General features: G+C 48.9%; 1 protein-coding gene across 3 annotated transcripts in view; it reads left to right on the forward strand.

The window, feature by feature from the left end:
- Window positions 1–17,051, forward strand: part of Ubtd1 (ubiquitin domain containing 1) — a 48,426-nt gene that overhangs the window by 28,296 nt on the left and 3,079 nt on the right. Inside the window, exon 2 of one of the 3 annotated variants that reach the window (XM_034484001.2) lies at window positions 8,727–8,775. The exons of 1 other annotated variant lie outside the window; for it this stretch is intronic. The gene's annotated coding sequence lies outside the window, so the exon portion shown is untranslated. Of the gene's footprint in view, window positions 1–8,726; window positions 8,785–17,051 lie in introns of all 3 variants that reach the window. One more of the 3 variants, XM_034484010.2, reaches the window with a different exon arrangement.

A 17,051-nucleotide genomic window follows, 5' to 3' on the forward strand; every position in this document is an offset into this window, starting at 1 on the left:
GTGACTTACATTTTTCTCTTTTTATGTTTCTATTAGGTAATTTCTCTGTGTGTGGCATATGTCATTTTTAAAAGAATTTGAAAACCCGAGGAAGGTGTTTGGGTGAGGGTTCCTGCCTGTATTTAGTACTGCAGGGTGTGGGCTGTGTTTCCATTCTGTAGCTTCTGCCAGTTCTGGGGTGGATCCCAGGCATATATAACCTAGTCTGCAAGCTGATCCTCTGATGAATCAAGTAATTGCCCCCATGGTCTGGGACGTATGGAGATAGTTCCTCGGTCAAGAGCAGATTGCCTGTGACTTGAGGGTCCCAAAGGAAGAGAGGGGCATGGGTAACCTGACAGACCCTAAGGTGATAGGATTCTGCTTAAAAATTTGCCAGTGATGGGGCTGGAGAGATGCCTCACCAGTTAAGTGCATTGGCTGCTCTTATGGAGGATCCAGGTTTGATTCCCGGCATCTACCTGGTGGCTCACAACCATCTGTAACTCCAATTCGATGTCCACAGGTACCAGACACACACATGATGCACAGACATACAGGCAAAACACTTGTACACATAAAAATAAAGAAAAAAAGACCTAAATAATTCACCAGTGAAAAAGCCTTCACTGAGGCTGTCCTGGAGTACAGTGTGAGAGGAATCTAGGGCTTCAGAGCAAACCAAGTAGGTGAAGCTATCTGCCTGTGGGAGTGTGCTGGCTTGTTTGTTGTCTAATACCACCTCCTCTCAAAGCCTCTTCTGTATTCTCCCCTGGTGTGTTGTCGATTTTAAAGTCCTGCTCATCTTTGCTCTTGTCTCCTTCTCCAGCTTTCTGTCCTTGCCTTTGGAGGGGCAAGATTGAGCCTTGCACATCTTTGAGGTCTTCATTTGACCATGTCGTTCCTGGCCCACGGATGGAGTCCACTGAGGGAGGTGTGCTTTGCATTTATCTACACTCCCAGCTGGAAATGTCAAGGCCCAGTGTAGCACAGAAGGCTCTCTCTGGCTTTGTGACCAGCGCCTGCCCTGTGCTTCCCTGGGTCACCAAGGCGATGAAATGCTCACTTGCAAGCAAATAGCATCCCTGGTCAGGGCCTCCAGCCTTAGCTGTATTTGCCCTCTAGCTGAGCTGAAACCAAGAAGATGCCCTTCCCACCTGCTCTGAGGTGTCCCCACAGGAATCTCTGTCCTTTTGGTGGCTATACTGAAAACAGACAGATCCCACTGCCTGGCACTGTTGGCACCGCCTCCTCCTCTTCTTCACCTCACTCTGAAGCCTATCTGGCATCTATGGCCGGGAGGAGGTTTGGGACAGATATTAGTGTACTAATAGCAGTTGCAACCTGTCTGCAGGGGCACCTTCTTCTCAGGCCACTTTCTCCTGCTCCTGGGGGCCTCTTTTTTTTCTCCTGGGTTTGATAGAAAGGCTCCTATCTTCTAAGCCACGTCCACAAAGGAGGGGCACAGCAAGGCTGTTCTGGCTGCTGTGGGACCAGTGGAACACTCCTGAGAGAATGAGGCTTGACCTGTCTGCCCTGCCTCTCTGTAGCCCCACCCATCCCAAAACTGACTCAGCTATCTCTTGACACAGATCTTAAGCTCTTGTCAGACTTGTCTCAGAAAGGACAGGTGATGTGGGCTGTGACCAGCAGCCCCAGGCCAGGCAGGCCCTAAGGCCTTCTACTCCTTGAAACCTTATAGCCTGGAGCAACTGTGACTCCTCTGGCCACCCAGTTGTCCGCTGGCCTTCTGCTAAGAGACTATTCCACCAAGAGAAGAGGCAGATCCTCTCTGTTGTTCTGCCCCCAGGAAGAACTGGGCATCACCTCCCCTGTGTGATTCACGCTCTGGTTCATTCTCTTAACTCATTGAGCACCGTATATGCCAGGTGCTCCTGACATGTGGAGACTCAGTCCTGCCCCAGACCCCATTTTTGTTTAGGTTTTGGTTTGTTGTTAGCTTTTGAGACAGAGTCTTGCTGTGCTGCCAAGGCAGACTTGGAACTACAGGACTCACTCGGTCCTGTCTCAGCCTACTAGTAAGTGTCACTGCACCAACCCTCCTCATAGCTGATCTGAGGCACGTGGCATAGAAAGCAGCTTAAATTGAAGCTTTAGTTGATCCAAGATGATCAATACATTTCTCTGCAACCAAAGTTCCTGCTAGCCTCTCAGACTTGTCACAGCAGAAGTCTCTATTGTCCCACATGGCTTCAGATTCTCTACCAAAATTCATTTAGATGAATGCTAAAGGAACATATACACTCAGGTGCATTGCTCTTTAAAAAGCCCAGCTGTGCACAAGCATGCTTCTTAGAAAAGGCAAAGCCTACCCAGCAGCCCTCACCTGGGAAGATTGGTGTGCATTCATCCAGATTTTCTTCCTCACAAGTACCAAACCTGGGCTTATGTAGAGTTGCCAGTTTTCTTGGGAAGCATACAAGCTTGACAGGACCACTAACTGACCGCTGGCAGTTACCCCAGCTCTGATGTCTGCCAAGTAGAGGTGGTGTCAGAGGCAGTTCTTGCCCACTTCCTTGTCATGTTGTTCTGGGTCAGTGCTTTAACACCTTGTTGGCAAAGGTGTGACTGCCCCCCTTTAAGGATGACACAAGTATAGGCATCAGGGACGGCTCACCAGAGACTGTGAGCTTCTGGGTTTTCTGTCCTTTCTTTCTCTGGCCTTCTCTCTTACTTCTTCTGCTCCTGTCCCATCTTTGGCCTTAAGAACCTATGAGGCCAGGCACAGCCATCCTTTTGGATTTTGGATCCTATTAGTTCATTATGGCTTATACTGGACCAAAGTTTCAGACACACCAGCATTTCCATCATTAAAAAGCTAACCCGTAAGCTAAATTTAGTAACACATACCTGTAATCCCAGTTTTCAGGAGGCTGAGGCAGGAGGATCACAAATTCTAGACCAGCCTAGGCTACACAGAGTGTCCCTGCTCAGCCTGGTCTACACAGTGAGACCCTATCACAAAACAAAACAGCTAACAACTTACTGGGCTATCTGAATGAAGTTGGAGATACCTACTTTTGAGGCCTGGGAGAGGGGGGCAATAGAGGTTTGTCTTGACAAAGTTGAGAGTTTTCTTTAGTGCCCCATGGTGGCATAACCAGTCAAACTGGAGCTGATCAAGAGAGGCACAGAGACTGAAAACAAACAAACAAAATACCAGGGCAGTCCAGTTAGTGCCAGCTAGAGCTCAGTTTGGAGATGACCCCAATCACCACACCACAGGCATGCGTTTAGATATTTATAGAAGAGCGTAAGTAGGCGGACTGTGGGATAGGGCAAGGTACCCATTAGACCTTGCGAGGTCCAGGTCAATCCACCAGATGCCCGGCTGCCCTGCTGCCCTGGCTATCCCACCTGACTAAGGCCTCTGCTTCTCCCATTCCTGCCACGTGAAACACTTCTCCCAAAGCCAAGGTCCCCAGGTCCTGTCTCTTGCAGTAAATCTTCCCAGACATGCCTTTGTTTCTCCACCACCTTTTGAGTCTCCTTTATGCCAACCAATGCTTGTCTGATAGCTAGTCATCCATCCATCCATCCGTTCATCATCTACCCAGGTCAAGGTGGTGAGTTACCAACGGCTGGATTAGGAGGCGAGCTGAGATAGGGAGTAGGGAGACCACCTGTCAGCTTGGAAGGGAGGACCTCTCTGAGGAAGCAGTCCTTAAGCTTTGGATATTATTAAGGTAATTAAAATGTCAACTTCACTTCCTCAGGCCCTTGAGGGCCTGGCAAGGTCCTCAACCCAGAGGGTGCTCAGGAATCAAATGTTGAAATGAATCTGGGCCATGACCCTTTTGTCTGGGCCTGCACACCCTGGCAGCCAGTAATCTTCTGCTTCCCTGCCTTTGGGCCTCCTGGCTCCACCCCAGTTGTTATTTGAGCACAGAGAATTGGGTTACCTGGAGGTGGGGGAGGTAGCAGGGTCCTAAGAACTAGAGTGGCCCAGTATGGAGCTCAAGGCTGACTCCATCAGCAGCAGGAACAGGATGTCTGCAGAGCTGGCAGTGCTTGCCCACAGGCTCCTGGGTTGCTCTTTTACACAGATTCTCTCATCAGATGCTTCTTTTACCATCGTTACCCCTAAGGGAAACTGAGGCTCAGAGCTTGCTCTTATAGCAGCAGCAGAGGCCAAAGTAGCACTGTGTTGGAAGGAGGGTAAAGTGAGGAGTCTGAATTCAGGCACAGGCTCAGGCTTCTCCCTCCCTGCCAGAGTCGGTGTCACACAGGGTCAGGTTTGGAGGCCTCGGAGCTGAGCAGGCCTGGGTTCCAGCCACTGCTTTGGTAGATGTGGAGGAGGCAGTGGTCAGGCAGATGCTCCCTGCAGACTGACTACACCCTCCACTCTTGTACCTTCTTATTTGGATGCTTGTTTCAGCTTTGAATTTACATATTTATTTATTGTATGTTTATATGTTTTTTAAAATGTGCCAGAGCGCACATTCCAAGGATTTCCTAAATTATTCAGATATTTTCATAACAACAGGCGTGAGCATACTGTATCAAAAAACCAAAAAACATTGTGCATCATTTGTGTGATTCAGTCTCCGCTGAGTCAAGGAGATAAACTTGTCTGGTCAGAGACCTATTCTCATCTCGCCAGCCACTGTGCCCCACGAGAAGATGCATGAATGACTGTGAGTGGTCTGAGCAGTTTCCACTCTAACTGGATGGGGAGGGAAGGGGTGTACACAGACTGGGGAGACTCTTCTTAGTCTTGCAACTCTCTGTCTCTCTCTCTCTCTCTCTCTCTCTCTCTCTCTCTCGTGCGCGCGCTTGTGCGTGTGTGTGTGTGCGTGCGTGTGTGTGTGTGTGTGTGTGTGTGTGTGTGTGTGTGTGCGTGTGCACTCTCTCACACATGCATGTTTTGAAAGGTCAGGAGTCCTTACAGGCTTTCCAGTAAGTGGATTGGAGCTGAATGGAAAACTAAGAGCAGCTGAAACTGTAGTGCAGAGGAGCCCAGCTAAGAATCCCAGGCAGCTCTTCCCAGACCACTTGATACAGGAAGTCATCTCCTGGTCTCTGAGAGCATCTCAACTGAGATATCCTTGTCACACCAAGCTGAGTTAAATGAAGGTGAGGGCCTTCCTCCTCCACCAGCAGCTTCCATTGAGAAACCCAGGGAAAGTATTGCCAGTGGGAGCTGAGGCTTTTGTGTCCTCTGGAGCCTGTGGTCTTTATGGAGCTGTCAGGAGGAATGGGTTTGTACTCTACCCCCTTCCCCAAACCCACTTCACTTTGCCTGCCTCAGAGAGTAGCTTCTTTGAAAGCTTTCTGCTACCTTCTTTGGGGTATGTGTATGGGGATAAGAGTTTGCTGTTTTTAAAAAGAAAGGAAACAAAAGCCCAGTTGCATACTGTTACTTAAACCAGGCCTCACCTGCCCACTGCATCAGCAGGAGGAGCATGGAGATTTCCTGGTTCAGTTTGGAGGTCCTACTTTGTGGCCTGGCTTGAGGCCTGGGATGTGCTTTGTGACAATGCTGGAGGCCCTGGCTGCCCCTGTATTCCATGCAGGAGTCAGGACCCTCCTGGGGACATATACCACTTTCCAAGACATTTCTTTTAGGTATTGCCAAAATAAATACCTTAGAATACCTGGGCAGCTTCTCAGGTGTTTCTACAACCAGCTGGGCACAGCCAGCTCCTCTGGCCTTTCCACCCACTGAGGAGCTGCCACCACTCATCTGAAGATAGAGGACATGGTGCTACCAGAGTTGGGGCTTTTGTCCCATCCAGAAATCTGGATCCTGTTATCTTCCTGTGAAAGGAATAGGAGGCTCTGCTCACTGGGGCTTTTGTTGTGTCTGCTTGCTTTGTGGCTGTTGCTGTTTGGACATGCATTCTTGCTGTATAGCCCAGACTGGCCTTATATTCAAGATTCCCTGCCCCAGCCTCCCAAGCGCTTGGGTTATAGGACTCTACCACCACACTGTTAGTTTATGGATGTTGAGATTGAGGTCTAGACGTTTGGCTGCTCTGGACCACATCTGTAGACTCAAGATGGCATCAAGTAGATTCGGGTCTTGTGATTTCAAAGCTGCTCTTTGATGTTCCAAACCCTTAGCTTTCTCACTTCCCAGCTCAGCTGGGAACTTACTGAGCCAGCCCAGGAGCCTGCGGCCATTGGGGGCCTGGGCTGAGCTAGGCTCTCTTGCCAGAACAGCCACCCAGCCTAGCAGCTATTGTGGCCGGATATGTCTTGGAACACCCAGGGGATTAGAAGGATGGACTTTATTTATGCACAGTTCCAGTTGGGAGCCCCCTGTGGACTGCCCACCCAATTCTGGCAAGTGTGTTGCCTGCCTGTGAGTCACACAGACACTAATGAGTCAGGTTTTTCCCTTCTTCATTCTGGAGCAGCTGGGGAGGAGAGTGGGGTTTTCTTAGGAAACAGATCCCTCTCTCTGCTCTCCTACTCACTCCCCTGTCTTAGAGCTGATTGTTTTCTATGCACACAACCACATCTTGGGCCTGAAGGAAGGGTCCTTTGTGTCCTCACAGGAGAAGGTATCTGAGCTCTGGCTACACTGGTCGGACTCAGGCTGAGTGGAGTCAGGAAGAGGGGGAAGTGAAAGGGCCTGCCAGCCTTAGAGGTAAGGATTACAGGGAGCCCATCCAAGTTGTCTCCCTGAAGATCCATGCACCTGAACTGGGGCTTGGTTTGTTCTCTCTGCAGAGAGGTGACTGCCTTCTGGACATGCATTGAGGTTCTCCCAAGCACAGGGTCTCCCCTGAGCTATCCCTTACTGCTATTGGCCAGTCCAACTGTCCAGATGGTTAGCCTCAAGCAGTCAAAGGGTTCTCCCAGAATGCCTCTTGCCAGGCCCTCACAGAGGCCTGATTAAACACAGAGAAAGCAGCCAGCTTGGCCATGTAGCAAGTTCCTGAACATTGCTTCTTGGCATGGCTGTCTATTGGAACCATCTGGAGAGCTTCTAAACCCCTGTGGTGTTAGGAGCAAGAAGCACACTCTAGAGCAATTAAGTCAAAACTGTACCCCTTAAGGTGGGGGGTGTGTGTGTGCCTATTTCTTATGGACCATTCTGTATTGGTTCTCAAGGGCCTCTCCTTCAGTAGTTGACAGGTTATTTACTAGGACAGCAAAGCACGGGGAATGTCCCAGTGTCACCTAGAGCTTGTGTTGGGACTTCAGGCCTGTTAGGAAAAAGGCTTCAGTCCTGGATACTGATGGATTGATGCTAGAAATCTGGACCCCGTAGTGCTACAGAAGGAAAGCAGGGGGCTGAGGTCTGCCAGGCCTGGTGAGTCACAGACTGCAGAGAAGGAAGAGGAAAGGATGAGTCAGGCACAGCTGCCGGCAAGACCCAAACTCGGCTTTGGAGCATGAATGTGTTCAGTGAGTTCTCTGTCAATCTGCAAACTAAATGGTGTGTGTCCCAAGTGGGTGATGAGCCTTGAAATGATGGGGTTCAAGATCTCAGAATGTTGAGCATTGGTGTGCATACCTTGAGTAGCTCAGAGACTCTAGGTAGATAAAGGAGTGGCATTCATGTGTGACAGATGTGCACGGAGGATCACACAGGGAGTCATGATGAAGAAGACTTGGACTTCTCATTCCAAGATCACTCCACTATGAATGCCGACCAGAAAGACAATAGCATAGAGATCCTCACTGGCTTCTAAACAAAATGCAGATTAAATTAACCGAGGGCTTGAGAGATACTGGAGCCTCCCCAGGGAAAGCCACAACCTTTGAGCTCTGATCATACAAAGAGGGCTTGTTTGTTTGTTTGTTCTGAGATAAGAGTTTCATACAGTTCAGGCTGCTTTGGAACCCACTGCATAGCTGAGGATGATCCTGAACTCCTGATCTTCCTGCCTCCTCAGCTGTTGTGGTACAGATGTGTGCCACATGCCCAGCTTGACCCCAGTAGTTTTCAACATGCTTGGTGTGGCATTTGCTGTGGGGCAGAGGTCTAGTGTACTTGGTACTGGGCCTCCCCTGGGCTGTTTAGTCCTCTCAGCTAACCTAACTAAACCAATGCCTAAGTGTTGTTCATGGCCTCTCTCCTGGTTATTGTTCTCAGGCATTTCATTTCTTCCAGTTGAGTCTGGGTGAGTGGTGTGTGTGTGGGAATGTATCTGATTCAACATCCTGAATGTTGAAAACAGAGAAACAGTAGCAGGAAGTAGGGATTGTAATGTGGAGGGTAGTGAAGTGCAGGGAGCCCCACCATAGTGTGTAATTTTCAAATTCTGCCACCTTTGCTCAAGGTCGGACTGTGCTCTGGCCCCTCCCCGATTCCCTTTTGTTCTACCCAGCCTAGCTCCTGGAGGTGACTGTGCTACCAGCCCACTCGAGACCCTGACCGCACTCAGGCCAGGCTTAGTCCCAGTGTAAGCCATGTTTGAGAGGAGGTGGGGCTTTTAGGGATCTGTCCAGTGAGTGGCTTAATGTTCTCTTCAGCCTTTGCCCCTTTCCTTTCCTGAACACATGCAGCTTGTTCTTGGTTGGCTTTTCTGTTGCAGCACATGACCTCATGCATTTAACCCCTGCAAAGAGCAACAGTTTTCAAGTTTTTCAAAACAGCAACCTCATGAAGAAGCTGACCTTACTTGCATTGTTCTAATGCATAGTATTGACTTAGCTTGACTATTAGAGATAGTTTCTGGCACCATGTTTTGGGACTTTTAGAACTGTGGGCCAAAATAGGCCTCTTTTCTTCCTTCCTAAATTACCTACTCTCTGCTCTTCTGTTATAGCGACAGAAAATGGACCAAGACAGTAGGCCAGGCTAAGCTGTGCTGTTGGGTAAGTCAGGTATATTAAATGCATTTTTGTTTTATGCTGTTCAACGTACAGGGGCTTATCAACCTTCAGGTCTGTGCATCTGTGTTCCCTTGCCTGTGATGAGTAACTAGAATTAGTGTTCTCTTTCTGCCTTCAGATTTATCCAACAATGGAAGTAGGCTTCCACATGGTGTAGCAATTGCCCCAAGTGGGGTAAGTTGTATGAGATTCAAGACTGGTCTCCACCACTGAGCCCTAAGCCAGCTGTGCTTAGTTGGGGGTCTAACTGGTTCCTGAATCTGTGCTTCTACAAGCCTGTGAAGGATCTGGTGGGTACTCAGTCTTAGGAGTGGGCTGGGATCCAGGATTTAGAGCTGAGCTGGACCTCTAACTCCTGTCACCTTGGTCCTGTTCTCTTTTGCTTGCTGCCTTTCCCACCCTAATCACTGTGTTCAGCTCTGGATATCTTCATGTTCCAGTTAGAACTCAGCCTGCTCTGTTGGTGGAATAGTTTAACAGAAGGAATTTAACATGCATGCACGCATGCGCGCGCGCGCACACACACACACACACACACACACACACACACACACACACACACACACGAAACAGACATGAGGTCCAGGGCAAGTCACCTTACCTCTCAGGCCCAGTGTCCTCATTAGTAAAACAAAGGGCTAAGGCTACGTGATATTAAGGTGTCCCTCTCAGCTTCAAGATTCTGCCCTACCCTCAATGTTATGTGCTGATGGAATGGCATGTCTGATGCCAAGTAATATGGAGCCCAGAGTGGCACTTGAGGCATGGCTGGTACTCACTGGGTTTTCTCCTGTGATGGCAGCTGAGACATCTGGTCTACCTGTGTGAAAAGCAGTGGCAGAGAACTCTTCCCTCCCTCTCTCTCCTCCCTCCCTCTCTCTCCTCCCTCCCTCTCTCTCCTCTCTCCCTCTCTACAGTCCCAAGGTAGCAAAGGGAGCTGGCCAGATACAGGAGACCTTTCTAGCAGCCCCTAAGGAGCTCCTGACTTATTTATTAGCTGCCATCTCCCTCTTCTACCCTAGGAAAAAATGCTGACCCTGTGCCATGAGGCCTGAGCAGGAAGGCAGCATCCATCAAGCCTGTTCTTTGTCCCTGTTAAACTTAACCTCAATTAACCCCTCGTTCTCCTGCACTTGGAAGAAAAGAGCAGGAGTTTTCAGGTTTTTTTTAAATCCCTGCAACTTCACAAAGAAGTTGCTGACCTCTAATGCATTGTGGTAATGCATGGTATTGACCTACTTGATTTTCAGAGTCTTTTATTTAGGCACCAGGCAGAGTGGTCACACTTAGCCATTACCACAGCCCCATGAAATGGTCTTTCTACATATGGGAACACCAAGGCATAGGATGGGACCACATTCACCAGGTGCTTGCTGGTCAGAGAGCCCCCGCCACCCATCTCTGAAGGCCTTGGGGAGTCATCAGAAAGCAGAGAGATGTCTCCTTTGTTATCTGTGGCCAGAGAATTCATGTTCAGGTCAGGACCCTGGTTGCACTTGGAAACAAATGTCAGTTGGAGGTGAGAAGGAGAATGTAGTCACTATAGGGAAGGAGCAGCTGGAGTTGTAAAAGTTCACATGGACTTAACTGTGGGGACTTTATTAACACCTGCTGTTTAACAGCGTTTCTGTCCTCTTCCCTCCAGACTAGCCTCAGCTACAGGAGCTGTTGGCCATATGGCATGTTAGACCACCTTCCTGAGATGTACTCAGGCTCACATAGGCCAGTTCTTCTTCAGGAAGTGGCTGGTTCCCTGGTTGGTAACCAGGGTAGTTGGTTAGTGCCCACTTTGGGTACTACCTGCTTTTGCTTGACTTTCCAGGGGCCTGGGCTGGGGGGGCGTAGGCTAGAGGGCAGCTAATAACACCTTTCCTAGTATACTTAGGGTGGCCTGCCTGTGAATGTGTCAGAGTAGTGAAAACACAGGCTGTCTGTGTTCTTGTGAGCCCCCTTGTCCTTTTCCATAGCTGCTCCCGAGACTTCTGGGTAAGGCTGTTTCTCTTGGCTACATTTGGAGCTCCCTTCACCGCAGAGGTTCCGGCCTTCTCTAGGCTTGGTTTCTGGCATCCAGTGCCTCATCTTTCTGCAGTCTCCTCACTGAGCACTCTGTGACTGGCCTTGGCCCTCTTAGGCCCTCCTCTGTTCCCCCCTTCGTGTCTTACTCACAAACAGTCCTCTCTCCAATTTGCAGGGCTTTCTTCCCGGTGATTCTGCCTTTTCCCATACTGTCTGCTCACTTCATTTGTACCAGATGCTGAACCTGCCCAAGGGACCAGGAAGATAAACTTCAAGGCTCTTACAGCTTCAGGCCACTGAAAAAGATAGTGGCAGAAGAGTGCAGTGCTCTGGGCATGGTGCCAGCCTGGAGCCAGACAGAGTCCTAGAGGACAGGAGTCTTCCTGCCGTGATCCTTCTGCCCTGCCCAAGACCACTTGAGACCCTCTGTACCCTAGGAGGAGATACAGTTTAGGATGTCTGGTTTGTCACTTAGCAACCAGCTCCACCCTTTCCCTTCCCTAAGCCCTGGAGGTTGGCCCCAGGGAATGGGAGGCAAGGCCCACAGGCTTGCTGAGAGCCCCAGCTGAATAGAGCTGGACCAGCACAGACTCCCTCTTCGTTCCCATCGAAGGTTACCCAAGCTCTGAGGGTCATCTCAGGCTACCTTTGGCTATAAATACTATCTTTCCTGAGGGATTACCTGGACTTTTCTCCTGGCTACACCTCTTAGGCTGGGCTGATCCTCTCAGGGCCAGTGGTTCTTTCTGACCTCTTATCCCCTTAGCCAGGTGGGTCACTGCAGAATTCTGCATTCAGCTGTGACTACTAAGAACAATGGGAAGAGCCAGGGGAGATTGAAGAATTTGTTCTAGCCAAATGGGCCCTTGCAACCCAGACTGCTGGGACCAGGTGACTCTGTGTCTTGCTTTCTTCTGTGTGGAGCTTCATCTCTTTTCAGCCAGCACAAGCCCAGGCTTGTCAATAATCAGTTCTTCAGGGCAGGACACGTTTGGCCCCATCCTTGGAGCCAAGCCTGGGGTGGAACTTGGTAACTGAGCATGGAAATAGCTGAGGGATTTCTGCAGGCATAAATAGGGCCAGCTCTTGGCTTGTCTTGGGAAGCATCTGTTCCCTTTTGTTGGTCTCCAGCTCAGTATCACATCTCAGGGGCTCAGTTACTCTAGTCCCTGAACCATAGGAAGAATCTCCTGGGGTCTGAGATCAAGAAGCAAAGGGAAGGCAGGTGTGATGGCACAAACCTGTAATCCCAGTTCTCAAGAGCCTAAAGCAGAAATAATAGCAGCCTGGGCTACAAAAGCAAGACCCAGTATACACGCACACATGGGTGTGCACTCCCATACTGCTCTGCCAGTTCATTCACAATTCAGCAGATATTTCTGAGAATCTGTATTGTGCTTAACACCCTTAAGACAGTAGGTTGCTGAGAGCAAGGCCAGGAAGTCTGCCATGCCCTTCCTGTGCTTCTGAGAACTCCTGTTCTACATAGTCATTCTGACTTAAGCAGTCTGAGTCAGGTGCTGGGAGTGACCACACACACACACACACACACACACACACACACACACACACACTCACCACTGCCATAGGCAATTTGGAAAGGACTTGTAGTGCTCTCTTTCCAGCCCTCCTCTCACCCCTCCCTTTGGTGCCAGACACTACTCATTATCCAGGCCAAGCCACAATGGCCACCATCATTATCCTCCCTCAACCCAGACACTGTGCCCTCTTGCTTTCTCCTCTCTCCAAGTCAACTTGGCAGCCACTTTGGAGACCAGATGTTGAGCTAACTTGTGTTAACCTGTGTGCATTATTACAGCATTTGCACTGTGTTCTTCTGTTTACTAATAGGGGTTTTTAGGTGTGGGGTGGGTTTTAAGGCAGGGTTTCATATAGTCTAGGCTGGCTTTGAATTCCATATACAGCAGAGAATGAAGTTGAACAACTCTAGGTCACCCTGGGCTACCGCCCAAGTTCTAGGCTTACAGGTATGTACCCCACATATAGGTACGAACTGGGATTTTTGGTTTCCCATGTTGGGGATTGAACCCAGGTCCAGGCATCTAGGCATTAGCTAGGTAATACTCTGTCACTGAGCTGAACCCCAGGCTCTCCTCTAACCTCCATATTGCCTTGTGACCCATGCTCCCTCACATACATCATGCCTACACATAGAAACAGACACGCGCACGCACGCACGCACGCGCACACACACGCACACGCGCCTTGGTTTCTGGGATCACACTTAAGTCCTGAGACTAGAGCAGAAAGTGTTTCCACCAGCTGCACCACCTGAGCTTTGTCAATTTGCATCTGTGCTCTTAGCAAGCACCCCAAGAACTCCAGTGTAGGAGCTATGCAGTCTCTTCTTGGAGGCTCCCGCCCCTCCAGTCACAGACACTCATCTGCCCGGTCACAAGGAGCTCTTGCTATTACCTGCTCACTCCAGTCACAGAAGCCCCAGGACCTTGTAGATGTGTCTCTACCTCCTCCCATGGGTATGTGCCTTGACCATAATTATTGTGTTTACAGTCTTTTGTGGGCTGCGCCCAAAGCAGGGGGCGTTTCCTCTGCTCCAGCTTTGACTTGAGCTTATGCAGGACAAGTGGAGTCCTAAGTAGTCACCACTGGATGTGTTGCTGTTGAACCCTGCAGAGTCCACCCTGGCCTGGAACAAAACCCATCATGCTGCTGCTGCTGCTCTCTCTCTCCCTTTCCCACTCCCCAGCATCCAGAGCTCTTCAGCTTCTCTCTGGCTACCCCTAGAACACCAAGTGTCCTCTGAGCTGATTAATCACTTCCATAGTAATCTGATTACAACTGCAATTAATTCTCATTGTAGAAAACTTTGAGAGTGCACATGCATGTACGTATGACAGAATACTAGTAAAAGTAATATCAAGTTGTCCCTTTCATCTTCCACCTTGTTTGAACCAGTCTGTGTTGGGTACACTAAGTTAGCTGGCCCAAAGCTTTTTTAGTGGAGGTGGGGTATCTTATCTCACACAGACATCACAGACAAGCACTACCTTTCCCAGCTTGTCAGGGGGCTGGGGGGATTTGAACCGACCTTTTCTAGTTTTTTTTTTTTTTTTTTTTTTTTTTTTTTTGTTTGTTGTTGTTGTTTCTTTGAATCAGGGTTTCTTTTTGTAGCCCTGGCTGTCCTGGAACTGGATCTGTAGACCAGGCTGGCCTTGAACTCGGAAATCCGCCTGCCTCTGCCTCCCAAGTGCTAGGATTAAAGGCTTGTGCCATCACCTGGGTGAGGTCCTCACATTTATTATGTAGCAAGTGTTTTATTCACTAAGTCATTCCCCCTAGCTCCAGTTTGTTTTTCGCTTTGTAGTTCAATTCAGCTACCTACAAAATATCTTGAAAGTAAAGTTAAAAAACTATCATCAATTGATTTTCATGCTTAGATGAAAAGCTTTCTTTTCTGGTTCATCTGAATTTTGTCTGATTGTGCACACCAGTATGTAGGGCTCTAACGTCCAGGCATGTGTCCTGTGGGTGCTCATGTGTGTGCCTGGAGAGCTGATATTTTTATGTTATGTTTGACCCACTGATGAGGAGGCAGGTTGGCCTAGAGAAGCTGCCACTGCCCTCTGCTGACCCACAGGAGAACAACACTGAAAGCTAACTGGCTTGGCTCCTGTTTCCCTGATGGTAACTCCCCTCTGCTCCTGCCTCACCACCCCCTTCATGGATGAGGGACGCTTGTAAAGCTTTGTTTGTATCCAGGTCACTGTGGTGCAGTTGATACCTGGAGAGGCTCATGCTGTGTCAATTCATGAGTGAGGGGTATATAAATGACACTTTTGAAGGTTAGCTGCTGTGTGGGTAGAGGAGAGAGAACCCTGGAGGTTGCTTAAAGAGATTTATGAACAAAGTAGTATTCCCAAGGAAGTTATGAACAAATACAGCATCCCAGGTACAAGTGTGGGCTTCCAAGGTAATGTAGAAGCATCAGATGACAGACACCATATCACCACACTGCTTTCATGTGGGGTCTAGAGATTTGAACCCAGGTCCTCACAGTTGCACAGCAAACTGCCACAGAGATGTTGTTGCAAAGACCAGTCCTTTACACAGAGCCCATGGGAGAGGCACGTGTACATAGTTACGGTTCTGATGTCCTTAGGGTCACAACTCAGTAACCTCAGTTGTCAGGCACAGCTGAGGTAACACTTGAAACATTTCAAAGCTTACCTGTGGCTTCCATAGGAAGCCCATGATTAGCAGAGAATGAGGACACATTCCTGTGACGCTAGCATGGTGAGGTCAGGGCAGGGGGTTAGGAGTTTCAGGCCATCCTATATTAGCTGAAAGCCTGTCTTACAGAAAAGGAAAAAGGCAATGCTGACTCTTAGTCGTGTCCTTTGCTCAGCCCTCAGCAGGTTGGGAGTTGCCATGCACCAAACCCTACCACTGCTCAGACTAGGAGCAGCAGACAGCCAGAAGGACCAGAGAAATACACCTAGCAACAAAGGAGGCAGGAAAACTACAGAAGGGTTCATGAAGCCAGTGAGCACTGAGCGGGGGCCAGAAGCTCATGCTCAGGGTCCCAAGGGCATCCCCACTACTAGCCATGGCTCCTGCCAGATCACAGCTCCAGTCAGGGAGTAATCACCTCCAAAGACCCAAAGAGACAGCGACAGAGGCAAAGGGTGTAGGAATCAGAAGGCGAGCCGGGCCCTTGCTCAAGGTAAACCATCTTCAAACCAAAGTCCATCCCAAAAATCTGTTGCAAAGTGTGTTGCTGTTTCCCAGTGCCTCTTCCCGTTGATCTTGCTTTGATTTTGTGGTTTGTAGGAAGTGTAGGGGTTGTTCTATATGATAAACCCGTAACCCCAACATGATTACCCAATAGCTCACCTTCCACCCCTGTCCCTACCCGCAGAGTTCGTTCTTGCTGGAAGCGAGGTGGTGTGTGCACCTGGGTCCATTTCTAGGTTTTCTTCTCTTCTTTTGGTCTCCGTCCATTCATGATGACCATGGCGCTGGGTCTCCATAATGGTGGTGCGGGCTCTCCCCACTGTACCCCTGGCTCATATCCCCCTCCCTCCCTCCCTCCATTCATTTTCATTCATTCATTTATTTTATATCCCAATCAGTTTATATTACAGCCCCCCCTCCAGTCCCCGGCTCCTATTTTAAAGACTTATTTCTTAACTTTGCTAATTGATAACATTTATAATTCCCAGTCTGAAAGTACTGGGAAGCCTGGCTCTTCTGCTGTTCTCTGGCTCTGACTCATACTACGGTATTGATTGCATCTTATGACCTTCATTGTTGTTGGGTTTTTGTTTTTGAGACAAGGTTTCTCTGGGTGCCTAGATTGGTATAAAACTTACTGTGTACCCATTGCCACCCTCAAACTTGTGATCCTCATACCTCCATCTTTGAGTCCTGGAGTTGTAGGAAGACAACTTTGTGCTGAACATGCAGTCGTTTATAATCCACAAGCAAGATAGAAATGTCCAGTAGCAAGTCAGGAAGGTCGCACACTCCAGGTCAGCCTTGAGGTATCTCATAAAACAAAACAACAAACCTTTAACAACAGCAAAGGTTGTGCAAACGGTCCCTAACTTAAGATCTTTTCATCGTCTTTCTTTCTTTTTCTTCCTTCCTTCCTTTTTCTTTCATTTCCTTTCTCTCACTTTCTTAATTTCTTTTTGTCCTTAAAAAATTACATTGTCAAGACTAGAGTGATGGCTTAGTGGTTAAGAGTGCTTGCCGTTCTTACAGATGACCCTGGTTCAGTTCCTAGCAGTTTTGCGATGGCTCACAACTATTTGTAAGTCCAGTCTCAGAGACTCAAATGCCTCCTTCTGCCCTCTGAGGGCACTAGGCACACACATGGTGCACACGTGCAGCTAAAACACTCATACACATAACAAAAAATTTAGAAAATTATATTTTGTGTGTGTGACACACACACCATGGAAGTCAGAGGACAGTTTGTAGGAGTTGGTTCTCTCCTTCCACTATGTGGGGTCCAGGGAACAAACTTAGGTCATAGGTTTGGCAGCAGTGCCTTTACTCACTGGGCCGTCTGATCAGCCCAAGATCTTTTGATTTTAGAAGGTGCAGAAGTGAGAGACAATCAGTAGAAGCCACACCTCAGCTTTTAGGTTTGATCTTTTCCTCTGCTAGCAATGTACAGTGTAACAAACACCCTCCCCGTGCTGGGTAGCAGCTGCCTCAGCCATTCATGCACAGCTGACACTCAACTTGGACTG

This window comes from Arvicanthis niloticus, chromosome 1, assembly GCF_011762505.2.
Source record: "Arvicanthis niloticus isolate mArvNil1 chromosome 1, mArvNil1.pat.X, whole genome shotgun sequence".
NCBI lineage: Eukaryota > Metazoa > Chordata > Mammalia > Rodentia > Muridae > Arvicanthis > Arvicanthis niloticus.